The sequence below is a fragment of the Pimephales promelas genome, chromosome 2 (genome assembly GCF_988280905.1).
Source record: "Pimephales promelas chromosome 2, fPimPro1.hap1.1, whole genome shotgun sequence".
In the NCBI taxonomy this organism is placed as follows: Eukaryota; Metazoa; Chordata; class Actinopteri; order Cypriniformes; family Leuciscidae; genus Pimephales; species Pimephales promelas.
In genome coordinates, this window is record NC_142770.1 from 48,176,973 (window position 1) to 48,192,272 (window position 15,300).

Below are 15,300 nucleotides of genomic sequence, written 5' to 3' on the forward strand. Positions count from 1 at the left end.
CTATAACCTTGTCAATTGCGAGTTTATATCCAGCAATTCTGATAAAGTCTGAATTTTGAGATCTAAACTCAATTGTAATTCAATCATAATTATCGTTTTTTTTTTAATTCAGTGGCGGAAACAAGCTTACATAATTTTCTACAGACCTATAAACATAAAATCAAGCCATATTTTCGTTTAAAAAGGAAAGAAAAAAGGAAAAGACAAACGAATAAATGCACCGTTTTCTACTTTCAATATTTATTGAAAAAACAACGCAACGTACACGGACCCCTTGAAGCTATCATAATATTTCGTTAATCAGATTAAACTAAAAATTTCCGGCTATATTAAGTGTTGAAATTCTGACCAAAAGACAAACTTTAAAAAGTTTATTTAGTTTCTTCAGGCTTGTCTAGAGAACTGAAGGCTAAGCAATCATTTAAATGAGCACTATTTGTCATGAAAAACTTACAGTTTGCAACAGATTTTATGCATTAAAAGCAGCTCTAAATGAAGAAAATTAATGAAAACTTAGTGAGAACTCAGTAAAATGATCTACTTACAATATCATCTGTGTAAAACAGTCTGTCCTTCAACTGATTATGAGAACAAAGAACAAGCTCAGAAAGGGCTTTTATAGGCTACGAAGCCAACACCTATTACTGAAGGTCATGTGATTTCTTGGAAATCGAGAACGGGCAGTTTGTGGCTGCAGCTTTTGTGGCTGCATGCAGTTTTGAACTTTATTGTGTCCGGCAGGTAAAAGCATAACATATTTTCCTATAAATCACATGATCTTCAGTAATAGGTGTTGGCTTCGTAGCCTATAAAAGCGCTTTCTGATCTTGTTCTTTGTATAGCCTAGTTCTTATCGGTTGAAGTAGGACAGACTTTTACACAGAACATATTGTAAGTACAATTTTACTGAATTATAACATAGTCTAATATTGTATATACAATGCATAAGAGAAATAAGGTAAATATTTTTTTACATTTATTTACATGTTTTTTTTTTTATTATTAGCATCAATTTCCTGGGTAACCTTGAAGACCTCCACCGTTTGAACGAGTTAAGACATATTCTATACTTCTGTTCTTTGAAAGGTAAAAATACATCATCATATATCCACTGCCTTTTTAGTTTGTCTGTTTTAATTTTACTGTTACTTGGGCGATATACTTTCTCGTCTTCATCCATTTAATTTTGATATTTGGGCTATATAGGCTAGCCTATAGGGGGGAAAAGTTGGGAGTAAAAACAATTTCACATCAAAATTGCTAGGCCTGTACCACAAACAATTACAAAGAAACCACAAGTAACACAATGAATTAAACTTGACATTTTGAAGTAGAAAAACTGATAGTATTTTCTTGAAAAAATGTGTTCCCTTATTATTGGTGGTATGCTTATAGCCTATAGAGCCAGATCTCTTGAAACTAATTTTAAAGTTATTTCTCGTGCCATTTACACACCAAAAATTTTTTGCGTGCATATTACAAAACTAAAATATATAAGTTTCGTGCTAGCATGTGTGGATCAAGAGCCCCAAATCGGCTACCATCACAATTCAAAATGTGACATTGATTTATATTACAGTTCAATAAACAATTATATTAGGCTAATATTAAGTCACTTGCATTTAAGACGCAATATTGATTTGTTGTTGTTTGGAACGATCACAGCAGAGCCATAACGCATCTCACAGGAACACTCAACCGTGTTCCATTCCTGAATCAGCCGTTTGAACGACTCGTTTGAATAAATGACTCGCTCATTAAGACGTCGCCTGACGCCACCTAGGCCTGGTGGTTTAGTTTTGTGTTTAAAAGTATGATTCTTTACATTTCTTTGTGTTCAAAAAATATTTAAGATCTAAATTTTACGTGATGCAGTTGTATTTTTGTCTGTGTAAATTATTTCATTTGATTGGTGCGTTTAGCATCTTATTATTCTATATTAGCCTAATGTATTGATCAAATTTAAGAATTTGAAATGAAAGATGAAGCGGCTATATTGAAAATGATTAGGGTAAAATGCCCTTTATAAAGGTTAAAATATCATACATATGCAGATTTAAATAGGATGTGTCAACAGTGATGATAATATTGATTTGGAATAAATTGTATTTACAACACGCATAAAAAAAACTTTTTTTTTCCTGGACAAGCATATTTTTTTACTCGGACAAGTGAATGACCAACCACAAGCTAGACGCTTGATCTCTCTCTGTTGGAAAGATGTCAAGAGCCCTTCTATTGGTCGATGGCTGAAAGAATTATCAACATGCCTTATCCTTGAAAAGTTAACATACACAATGAAAAAGAAATCAGCCGAATTTAAGGAGATCTGGAATCCCTTTCTTGCATTTTTGGAGAATTGTGAGGCCGAGGAAACTCTGGAAACTTGAAGGTCATATATACCTAATTGCCTGTATTTCCTAAGCTATGTATGATTATTATATAATGTCGTTATCCAGTGCGTTGGTTGTTTTTTTTTTTTCTTGGGGGTGGGGGGAGTGGATTCTTTTCTTTTATAGTTTGATTGTTAAACGCTTTGTTAAAATTTATTTGTTAAATGTAAATGTAATCCTTGTTAATTGTAAAAATTCAATAAATACATGTTTATAAAAAAAAGTGAATGACCAACCGAAGGACAAGCAAATGAAAAGGCTTAAATGAATCATACAAATATATCAGGGCTCAACATTGTCTGCAAATAAACTTGTCTTTGGGAAGCCATAAGTTATAGTGGCAAGAATAACTTTGAAACATTTGGGGGTGGTTTCTAGCTTGTTCCGCCCTCCTACGTAGGCTACTTGATTTTCCTTCAGAACTGTAATAATACAGGTTTGCTGTATTATTAAAGGAACACTCCGACTTTTTGGGACTTTAGCCTATTCACCTTACCCCCCAGAGTTAGATAAGTCCATACATACCTTTTTCATCTCCGTGCGTGCTATAAGTCTGTTTGACGCACCCACCGCTAGCCTAGCTTAGCACAAAGACTGGATGTGAATGGTTGCAGCTTTCATACTGATCCAAATGAGTGGCAAAATAACGCAAACGTTTTCCTATTTACATGTTGTGGTTTGTATAGTCACAGAGTGTGCAAATACCAAGGCCATATGAGACACAGACATCTTTTGACCGTATAAATACTATATTTTCTGAAGGGGAAGCACTGCTACTTGGGCAGAGTGATAACAATCACCTGAGACGCACCGTGACGAGGAGCAGAGAGTTCGCTTCGCTCAGCGTTGGAATAAAGAGTCAGCAATTACTAACGTTAGATAGAAAAGCATAGTTTATCATGGGTGTTTGCTTTATTGTATGAGCTGTGACAATAAACAGGGGAGACCAGGTAATACAGTACCATGTTTCATTGATTTCCAACCAAAAACGCACCCAGATTTATAAATATCACATGAATAAATAATAATTATTACAGGAATCAATATATTTTAAATGCAATTTATTAGCTGAACCAAATGTATTCAACAGTAGCCTATATAATATACAGTATTGCATTACTATAGGATAGAATAAGGGGAAAGTAATAGCACAAATTGTTTTTGCACAATGAACTCACAGCCTATCGTACCCTTTTGCACGCTCAAGTTCGTTATTTCCATGGTTATTTCAAATTTAGGCTAGGCGCGCAGCGCGCAGGGTGCAAGTTCAACGCGGTGAACGCGCTCGGTTTTTTTTCCCAAGCGCGTCCGCACCGCATCAAGATAAAAACATATTCATACCCTAATCATATAATAGTCTCACTAACGTTACATTAGATCTGGCTAAAGGCACTGTTACAGTAGGTCATCTAAAAACATAACGGAACACTTACCTCAGCCGCAGGTGATCCACTTGTCCTGTCTGTGCTATCGATGGGATGGCCGTATCCTTCAGCACATTATGGTCCGTGTGGCAAATTCCATTTTTTCAAAATAGTCGTCCTCATTGAAATGTACCGAGCAAACATAATGTCCCTTGATAATCTTAGGTGTGTTTGGATAAATATCCAGAGTAAGTTAGCCATTTCTTCATCCAGTCAGCGTTTTTAGTTGGAATTCTGTGAAACATGGTATTACCTCCCCTGTTTACAGTCGCAGCTATTTACAATAGAGCGAAAACCCATGACTGTAATTAACTACGCTTTTACTATTTATAAATTGCTGACTCTATTACCCAAACACCGAGCGAACTCTCCGCTCCTCACCACGGCGTGTCTCCGGTGATGCGGTTATTACGCCGTCAAAGTAGCAGTGCTTCGCCTTCAGAGAATAGTTCCCAGGTTTTATACGGTTAAAAGATGTCTGTGTCTCATTTGACTTTGTTATTTGTACATCATGTGACTATACAAACCACAACATGTAAATAGGAAAACGTTTGCGTTATTTTGCCACTCATTTGGATCAGTATGAAAGCTGCAACCAGTCACATCGAGTCTTTGTGCTAAGCTAGGCTAGCGGTGGGTGCGTCAAACATACTTATAACACGCACGGAGATGAAAAAGGTATGTATGGACTTATCTAACTCTGGGGGGTAAGGTGAATAGACTAAAGTCCAAAAAGTCGGAGTGTTCCTTTAAGGCTTGTTTGAGATGCGCCCCCTTGCCACTGTAATAATAATACAGGTTTGCTGTATTATTAAGGCTTGTTTGAGATGCGCCCCTTTGCCGCGCCTGAAATGTATGCGAGAGTAGGCGGCTGTGAGAGAAGGAGTGAAAAAAGCGCAGGAAAGCCGGACAGACTCGCTTCTCGCAGTGGATCAGACAGCTGTGAGATCGGTCCGGGATCAAAGGCGGATATCACGGGATTCACGCTCGTGCATGGTGCTGCTAATAAGCTGGATGTAATTTAAGTTCTGTTGCTTTTATATGAAAATAAATATAATGAACAAGACACCCAAAGTGTTATTTAATTACATTCCAATTACATTTAATTACATGTGTGTTTATCAATATTTTTTTTCTTTAATACAGACGTGTTTTTATATTTTAATAATATGTTTTAATAAAAATGACATTACATAACCCATATGACACTGTCAGAGAGCTTATTCACCCATATGTAAGTGGTTCTCAAAGTGGGTGCCGCGGCCTGGGGTGCTGCCGTGACAACTGGCTAGGGGTGCCGCAGAATCTCAGTTATTTTCCAATGTAAACAGCCTAAAATTAAAGCTGCAAGCAGCGATGGGCGGGCCCTCGCACCTGTAGTGCGTCGGGGTGTGAGGCGGCCGCATTGTATATTCTGCAGCTCAGCCAGTGCGGCTGTGCATTTGCTACGCTGCTTCGTTAAAGGTCACTTCCTGTTGCCAGTAGGTGGCGCTATGACTGTGGGTGTGTGGGCATGTAGATTTGTTCAGGGCAGGACTCCTGTCAAATGTGTAAAATTTCATGCAGAACTGGGCATTTACAGCCAAGTTACTACAACTTCCTGTTTCATGGCGAATCATCGACGCCACGGACACGCCCATCGACGAAAGCGCGCAGATAGCACAAATTTACATCGTCAATGCCTTTAGAAGGCACAGCAGAAATTTGAAGTTCATCCGACTAAATCCCTAGGAGGAGTTAGTTACAGTACGTTATGAGTAAATCATCCAAAAATGGCGGTAAAATTAGAAATGGCCGACTTCCTGTTGAGTTCAGGGCATCGCTCCAAGAGACTTTTCTGTGCGTCTGGACATGGTAGATGTACCACAGAAATTACGTACATGTCGGTCAAACATGCGACGGGGGCTGCTTCTTTAAAGGTCACTTCCTGTTGCCACTAGGTGGCGCTATGACTGTGGGTGAATGTGGACATGTAGATTAGTTCCGGGCAGGACTCTTGTCAAATGTGTAAAATTTCGTGCAAATCTGGGCATTTACAGTCAAGTTACTACAACTTCCTGTTTCATGGCGAATCATCGACGCCACGGACACGCCCATCGACGAAAGCGCGCAGATAGCACAAATTTACATCGTCAATGCCTTTAGAAGGCACAGCAGAAATTTGAAGTTCATCCGACTAAATCCCTAGGAGGAGTTAGTTACAGTACGTTATGAGTAAATCATCCAAAAATGGCGGTAAAATTAGAAATGGCCGACTTCCTGTTGAGTTCAGGGCATCGCTCCAAGAGACTTTTCTGTGCGTCTGGACATGGTAGATGTACCACAGAAATTACGTACATGTCGGTCAAACATGCGACGGGGGCTGCTTCTTTAAAGGTCACTTCCTGTTGCCACTAGGTGGCGCTATGACTGTGGGTGAATGTGGACATGTAGATTAGTTCCGGGCAGGACTCTTGTCAAATGTGTAAAATTTCGTGCAAATCTGGGCATTTACAGTCAAGTTACTACAACTTCCTGTTTCATGGCGAATCATCGACGCCACGGACACGCAAATCGTCGAAAACGCGCAGATAGCACAACTTTACATCGTCAATGCCTTTAGAAGGCACAGCAGAAATTTGAAGTCGATCCGACTAAATCCCTAGGAGGAGTTCGTTAAAGTACAGAGTCTGTAAATCGTCCAAAAATGGCCGCCAAATTCAAAATGGCGGACCTCCTGTCGAGTTTAGGGTAAGGGTTCTTGAGACTTTTTTGTGCATCTTGATATGATACACGTCCCCACCAAATTTCGTGCATGTAGGTTGAACGTGGACGAGGGGCTAATTTTTTCCAATTTTCTAGGTGGCGCTAGCGTGCCATTTTGCCCCGCCCATCCGCGAAACCCACAAAATACAAAATTTTTCACCAGTCCTGACATGCGTGCCAAATTTGGTGAGTTTTTGAGCATGTTGCGGCCCCGAAAATGGCACTTACTTTGCAGAAAAAAATAAAAATAAAAAAAATAAAAAAATAAAAAAATTTAAAGCTGCAAGCAGCGATGGGCGGGCCCTCGCACCTGTAGCACGTCGGGGTCTGAGGCGGCCGCGTTTCATTTTCTGCAGCTCAGCCAGTGCGGCTGTGCATTTGCCACACTGCTTCGTTAAAGGCCACTTCCTGTTGCCAGCAGGTGGCGCTATGACTGTGGGTGAATGTCGGCATGTAGATTTGATCAGGGCGGGACTCTTGTCAAATGTGTTAAATTTCGTGCAGATCTGGGCATTTACAGCCAAGTTACTACAACTTCCTGTTTCATGGCGAATCATCGACGCCACGGACACGCCCATCGACGAAAACGCGCAGATAGCACAACTTTTCATCGTCAATGCCTTTAGAAGGCACATCAGAAATTTGAAGTTGATCCTACTAAATCCCTAGGAGGAGTTCGTTAAAGTACGGAGTGTGTAAATCGTCCCAAATCGGTCGCCGAATTCAAAATGGCGGACTTCCTGTCGAGTTTAGGGTATGGGTTCTTGAGGCTTTTTTGTGCGTCTTGATATGATACACGTCCCCACCAAATTTCGTGCATGTAGGTTGAACGTGGACGAGGGGCAAATTTTTTCCAATTTTCTAGGTGGCGCTAGCGTGCCATTTTGCCCCGCCCATCTGCGAAACCCACAAAATACGAAATTTTTCACCAGTCCTGACATGCGTGCCAAATTTGGTGAGTTTTTGAGCATGTTGCGGCCCCGAAAATGGCACTTACTTTGCAGAAAAAAAAATAAATAAAAAAAAATAAAATAAAATAAAATAAAATAATCCTAACAGTTTCAATAGGGTCCTCGCACTGTTAGTGCTCGGGCCCTAATAACTATCGTAACATATAGGCTAATAACCTTTTACGCCATTTTTTTAAAATAATATCAAAACACCAACATATGAATGTCCAAAAGAAAACGAATAAGCGAAAAAATCCTATTATTTCATACATTTAAAGTTGAAATGTTTATTTACCGCTAATTGGACTGTTATCGGGAGAGAATCGACCCGTTTCCTCTGCCCTTTGTAATGGGCTCAATTGTATATTTCACGCAGATTGACAGAACAGGACAAATGGATAAATGTATTCTTGCGGTCGGCGTTACGTCACTAATCATGTGACCTGCATAGCAACCGGCCACGAAGGGTAAAACAAACCGAATGCCCGAGGCAAATCAAAAAGGTATCTATTCACAGAAGTTTTGCTGTGGATTATGTCAGTTATGGATACTAACGGACTACTTTGTATTAATAATGAATGATATCTGTGTATGCGGATGTATATATGTCGGTGGTGAGAAGTGAATAATAAAACACTCATGTAAGGCTTTGTGACTTGCTAACGTTACATGTCTGTGAAAGGCGCTAGCAGCTAACTATATGAATTTATATCTTCTTCATCTGTTATTACATAATGTCGTATCAATATATAGACAGTCTCCTAGCGCCTGCATTGACCAGGTACAACAGAAAGCTGTCGCTTGTAGGTTTAACATTACAATCTTGTCCCTATCGGCATCCAGCTGAGTCTTGGTACAACAACCCAAAAGCATGGCCCACCTCATCAAATCCCCTGAACACCATGTGTACATACCATGTGTCCTACACTTGCAGTCATGTTTAAATACCAATCAAGCATCGATTACATATTAACTATGTTATCGATTTTTTTTATTCATTAAAACAAAACTGTTCATTCAAAAGCACTGTGTTACAAAGTGGCGTTGCTGTAATGAGCTCAGTCTGTCAGTGGCACAACTTGTAGCTACAATGTCAGTGAGGGACACAGTTTATTAGAAAAAAGCCAAAAAAGGCTAACACAAAAATACTAGTGCATTTCATTGTTGCTTATCGGTGTAGAGCTGCCGACCATTATGCATAGCAATGTCATAACATAGCAGAAAATTGAGTGGCCATCCCTGCAGTGGTATTATTTTGATATTCTTTGATTTGTCCCTCAATTTGTCCATTCATTTGAGATTACATTTCTATTTAGATTCATTTTAGACGCGTATTTATCTCCCGCTTTCGTGTAGCTTAATGGCGGGGGCTTGTTTGTTTTACCCTTCGCCGCGTTGCTATGCGCGCACAGGAGTAAAAGTCCCGGATGTCCGACCTTGAGAATCGGTTTAAACAAAAGAAAAGCAGAAATGTCACAGCCCAGAAGACCGACAGTCTTTCTCTTTTTATTCACTTAACATAAATAAATACATAAAACAAAAGACCGTCTTTCTTGGCTTCAATTAACATGTGTTTTTCTAAAACATAAAACAAGAGATAGTCTTTCTTGACCTGACTCGCGATCACTTGTGAATGAGCCAGAGAGAAATGCACATTTCAAATGGATTACATAAGCAGAGAATAGTCTGTTCCCTTTCGAAGGGAACTCAACAATACGTCGAATGACGCAATGGGGAACGCCTCAAGCCTTGTTTATACTCGACGCGTTTGCAAGAGCGCGAAGGGCGCGCGCCAAAAATGACGTCATTGTGGTGTGGGCGGCATGTTTATGATCATCCTAGTATAGTATTCTATTATTACAAGCATGTTTATGATCATCCTAGTATAGTATTCTATTATTATTTCTGTTTTACATTAAGCGCCATCTAATGTCAGGGAATGAATTTGCATGTTCACTCAGCTCATCGTCAGCGAAAAACGCTTGGGTGTGAACACAAAAAACGCGTTGAAAAACGCTGACGAATAACGCGCGCTGATATTCGTCCCGGTGTGTACGGGCCTTTACATTACTCAAATATTTTGAAGAGAGAACATAAACTGACAGTTTTAATAGCCTTTCTATTAGTGCTACGCTGAATATATACAAAGGTTACTTTTCCAATTACTTTCCATCCGTCCCCAGGATTGGTTTGCAGCGATCGACCTGAAGGACGCGTACTTTCATGTCTCGATTCTGCCTCGACACAGACCGTTTCTTCGGTTTGCGTTCGAGGGTCGGGCATATCAGTAAAAGGTCCTACCCTTCGGCCTGGCCCTGTCGCCCCGCATCTTTACGAAGGTCGTGGAGGTGGCCATTGTTCCCATGAGAGAACATGTCGTTCACATAATGGCTCACTCGCGAGATCTGTTGTGCGATCACAGGGACCTGGTGCTCCAGAACCTCCCTTTTGCCATTTGGGGCTTCAGGTCAACCGGGACAAGTGCAAACTTTGCCCCACGCCGAGGATCTCTTATCTCGATATGGAGCTGGAATTGGTCAACCAGACTGCGCACCTCACCAAGGAGCGCGTCCAGTCAGTGGTCAACTGCCTCAGGTCCTTTCGAGGCAGGTCAGCGGTCAAACTGAAGCAATTTCATAGGCTCCTGGTGCATATGGCAGCCGCAGCCGCAGTAACACCGCTTGGCCTGTTGCATATGAGACCGCTTCAGCGCTTCCGCTTCATTATCGAGTCCCGAGATGGGCGTGGCAGAGTGGCACGTTCCAGTTCAAAGTCACCCCCCACTGTCGCCAAACCTTCATCCCTTGGTCGGACCCTGCGTTTCTACGGGCCGGAGTGCCCCTAGTCCAGGTGTCCAGGCATGCTGTAGTCTCCACAGATGCCTCAGCCATTGGATGGGGGGCCACGTACAACGGGCATGCAGTCTCAGGTCTGTGGACGGGGCCTCAGCTGCATTGGCATATCAACTGCCTAGAGTTGCAAGCAGTACGATTAGCCTTGTGCCGCCTCAAAGGGTTGCTTCGTCACAAGAACGTACTGGTCAATTCAAACAGCACTGCGGCCGTTGCGTACATCAATCATCATTGTGGTCTACGCTCCTGCCGTATGTCGCAACTCGCCCGTCATCTCCTCCTATGGAGTCAGAAGTTTCTGAGGTCGCGTCGTGCTGTTCACATCCCGGTTGCGCTCAACCCTCTATGCGTTGAAGTGGAACCTGTTGGTCATTTTGTGCTCTTCCCGCTGGGAAGACCACCGAACTTGCCCGATCAGTGTCGTGCTTTCCTTCTTACAAGACGGGTTGGAGCGAAGGCTGTCTCCCTCCACCCTCAAAGTATATGTGGCCGCAATAGCCGCCCATCATGATGTGATTGACCGAAACTCGTTAGGGAAGCACGACCTGATCATCAGATTCGTTAAAGGAGTAGTTCAATTTTAAAAAAACTTTTGGTGATAATTTATTCACCCCCATGTCATCCAAGATGTCCATGTCTTTCTTTCTTCTGTCGTAAAGAAATTAAGGTTTTTGATGAACACATTCCATTTTTCTCCATATAATGCACTTTACTGGTAACCAAACGGTTCAAGGTCCAAAAGACAGTTTCAGTGCAAACTGCAAACTGTTCAAAGGGCTTTAAACGATTCCAGACGATGAATAAGGGTCTTATCAAGCGAAACGATCATTCATTTTAAAAAAATAACAAAGTTTAAGTTTTATAAGCTCAAATGGTCGCCTTGCTGTTCTGTGATGCGCGTTCGTGACTCTCCTGTTCGAACTTGTTCATCAAAATGAACGAATCTTTTCCAGAGTCAATTCGTTAATTTTGTTTGTTGAATGAACCAAATGACACAAAAAAGATGAGTTCATTTTGATAAACGAGTTCGAACAGGAGAGTCACGAACGCGCCTCACAGAACAGAGCAAGGCGACCATTTGAGCTTATAAAACTTAAACTTTGACCCTTATTCATCGTCTGGAATCGTTTAAAGCCCTTTGAACAGTTTGCACTGAAAGTTTCTTTTGGACCTTGAACCGTTTGGTTACCAGTAAAGTGCATTATATGGAGAAAAATCCTGGAATGTTTTCATCAAAAACCTTAATTTCTTTTCGACTGAAGAAAGAAAGACATGGACATCTTTGACATGGGGGTGAGAAAATTATAAGCAAAAGTTTTTTTCAAAAGTGAACTCCCCCTCGTGATTTGCACCCTGTACCCTCTTGGGACTTAGCCCTGGTGCTGAGAGCGCTTCAAAGACCCCCATTTTAGCCCTTAAATGATATAGAGCTAAACATTTTGTATGAAAAGACTGCTCTTCTATTGGCTCTGGCTTCCTTCAAGAGGGTCGGGGATCTGCAGGCTTTTTCGGTCGACGAATCGTGCCTAGAGTTCGGACCGGGCCTTTCTCACGTTGTTCTGAGACTCCGGTTCGGATATGTGCCCAAGGTTCCTAAAACTCCATTTGTAGATCAGGGAGTGAACCTGCAAGCGCTGCCCTTGGAGGAGCCAGACCCAGCCATGGCTTTTCTCTGTCCCATACATGCACTACTTTGTTATGTAAACAGAACGCAAAGCTTCAGGACCTCAGAGCAGCTCTTCATCTGTTACGGAGGCCAGCAGAAGGGGAAGGCTGTCTCCAAGCAGAGGTTAGCCCACTGGCTAGTGGATGCTATTGTCTGGGCTTATGATTCCCAGGACGTTCCTTGCCCTCCCAGGTTGACGGCCCACTCCACTAGGAGTGTCGCTTCCTCCTGGGCCTTGGCGCAAGGCGCCTCGCTGACAGATATCTGCAGAGCTGCGGGCTGGGCGACACCTAACACATTTGTCAGGTTTTATAGCTTACGTGTTGAACCATTTTCCTCCCGTTTACTCGCTACGGCCAGCCTGGATGCCAGCCCGAACCCCGCCCACAACATTTTTTGGTCTGGAAGTTCGGTCTGGACTCGATCCATTGAGGAGTAATTATGATCAGTCAAAAAATGTTCGGGCCAATCAAATTGCCAGGGCGGGCTTTATACGACACGTTATCAAAGAGCACTTAACTGGTTTCCCTCAAAGATGACTGCAGCTGGAGAATTGAGATGTATAGATTCCGCTGTCATGTCTGTTGTAAAATAAATAGACAGCGCATTAATTTTAATAGACGAACAGAAAACTGCAATCAAGGCATTTGTCGATCGGAAAGATATTTTTGACGTCCTTCCAAAATGATTCGGCAAAAGTATAACGTAGCTCCGATGGTCGCTAAGAAGATGGGACGCAATGAAAAGCTTGTGGTCGTTGTGGTTTCTCCTTTGGTCGCACTCATGGAGGACCAAGTAAAAGAAGCAATTCATATCGTTTCAAATCAGCTTTACAAAAAGTAATATTTTATAAGCTTTAATATTGAGCAGTTTTTTAGTTTGGGAGCAGTTTTTAGAGCAGTTTGCCACTTTTAGTGAGCAATGGGCATGACTGCATGAAATCACTGATATTGCAAAAACTTTTTTTGTTGTTGTTGTTTTTTTACTAAAACATATGTTATGTCGATCTATGGCAAATTATTAATGTGCTCAAGAGCGTATTTAAACAAATGTTTATATCACTTCTCTGCTGGGTATTTTTAATAATTTTTGAATTAAGCCTGCTGCAGGTTCTAGCCTATTGCACAGATTTAAAGCAGTTTTTTTTTTTTTATTTTTTTTTTATAGTAATGCAGCAATGAATGTTTAATATTTGAAACTATTTTCATCCCATAAAGGCTACATACGCAGATTATAACATGAACACACAATGCGGGGGTGAAGAAATAATTTAATAGGCTACCTGATGTCACAAATAGTAATGTAAACTGGTTGACACTTATTTAGGTCTAATAGAAACATTTAAAAACTATAACATACACCTATACAAAAAACAATATAGGCCCTCATTTTATTAGGTAAACAAGGAAACATGAGTTTTCCATTTAAACATTTTATTTACATTTTTGAACCAAATAATACAAGCATTGGACAAATCTCACTAAAAAAATGTGTAACATAATAAAAGGTGGTGCTTTCAAATTCAAACTCAACTGCTTGCCTCCGGGTTTAAAATTTAAAACTCTATGGGCTTCTCCCTTGACTTTATGCCTCCACGTTCCCCCGATTACCTGTGAGTAGGGATGGGCGATACGGCCTAAAATCCATATTGTGATATACATTGCAGCCTCTTGCGATAACGATATATATCACGATATATATAACGATATATAAATTATAATAGAACCATCACAACAGGTTAGATAGACATTAAGGAAAGCTAAACTGCTAAATGTATTTGTTTTAAAAAGAAACGTTTTGAGAACATTTATTATGCAAAACTGTAGTTATACAACATAATGTTGCAGATGAATAAAATTCAAGTACACTAGCTGCAGAGACTTTAACAAAGAATAAGCTTAAAGTATTGGGTTTCTTTACTTTAGTGCATGCCTGTTCACATATACTCCGTGTGCAGTGCATATGTGGTGTGTGTTGCGGTGTGTGTGTGTGTGTGGTGCAGGAGCAGCACGCGCTATTGTGCTTTCACATGCGTTTGCACTGTGCAACTGATCTACGGCTGGACGACAAACAACATTAATCCTCTATTTTTATTTCAAATCACTATTTTTATTATCAGTGTCTTTTATAAAATAATATAAAAGAGTTTCAGCATTGCGATTCTATTTGTATACAGACAGTAGTAATACGCACTCTTTCACTCTTAGGCTATTCACTTTTAAACTTAATAGGCCTACGCTTAAAAACGTAGTATTCCTTCTACATAGATTTATATATTAAGTTGCTCAAGCAAGTGGCAAAACATTTATACATTTATGGTAACATCGCAAACGTTTTAAATTAAATCACAATTGACAAAAACACCTCTCTCATACCTTTTCTTTTGCATTTAAATCTTTTTTTTAACAAGAAATATTGCAGTCACAAAGAACTTGTTTCACAAAGAGACAAGTGCATCCATTATGCCGTGTTGCTGAGGTAATGTTACTGTGTAGTTTCCTTGCTTTAATTACCTTGTGTTATGTTGCAGATCAGTTTAACCCGTTTACATTTTCTAGTTGTTGGAAATACTGGTTAACTGTTTTTTTTTTCTTAATATTTTGTGACTTTTTTTCTCATTTATCATGGTGAACATGCATGCAAAGTTTCAACATGCTGATGTGTTTTGACATATACAAACAAAATTACTGTTACGTTTGTGATGTTCGCGGGTCAATTTGACCCACATATTTTAAAGCTCTAAAGCAACTGTACCAACCCAAAATAATAACAATGTTTGGTTATATGTTGTTATTTTGTATTTTTACAACCGTATTAAGCAAAAAAAAAAAAAAAATAGCTTTTCCATACGTTTCAATACAGAAAAATATTTTGTCAGCCAGAGATGGCAAAAATGAGCTATCATTTATTTATTTCAAGTTACCCAAAATAATATTAAACCTTTGTTTTTTTTCTTGATATTTTGTGACTTTTTTTTTTATCTATCATCATGAACATGCATGCAAAGTTTGAACATGCTGCTGTGTATTGACATATACAAAAAATAATAATATTACGTTTGTGGTGTTCGCGGGTCAGTTTGACCCCCATAGGTCAATAGGTCAAATTCAATAGCAACTGTACAGACACAAAATAAAAAACATTTAATTACTTATTTTACTGTCAATCTTTGGGAGCTATTTTTTCTGCTTTCTATGTTGAAGTCTCATGCCACACTAAGCAAAATTGTGCGAAAGCTCATTATTCACTCACAGGGGATTGAGAAACCAA

The 15,300-nt window shown here is 40.1% G+C and overlaps 2 protein-coding genes across 5 annotated transcripts in view; one reads left to right on the forward strand and one right to left on the reverse strand.

Moving 5' to 3' along the window:
- LOC148997678 (uncharacterized) overlaps nt 1–653 on the reverse strand; it is a 46,343-nt gene extending 45,690 nt beyond the window's left edge. The window contains exon 1 of the mRNA XM_089119059.1: nt 546–653. The gene's annotated coding sequence lies outside the window, so the exon portion shown is untranslated. The remainder of the gene's footprint in view (nt 1–545) is intronic.
- Nucleotides 654–848: 195 nt separating this feature from the next.
- The window catches only part of LOC148997679 (uncharacterized), a 34,029-nt gene continuing 19,577 nt past the window's right edge, over nt 849–15,300 (forward strand). For 2 of the 4 annotated variants that reach the window (XM_089119062.1, XM_089119063.1), the window contains exon 1: nt 1,007–1,086. The gene's annotated coding sequence lies outside the window, so the exon portion shown is untranslated. Of the gene's footprint in view, nt 892–1,006; nt 1,087–15,300 lie in introns of those variants that run through there. The other 2 variants (XM_089119064.1, XM_089119061.1) reach the window with 2 other exon arrangements.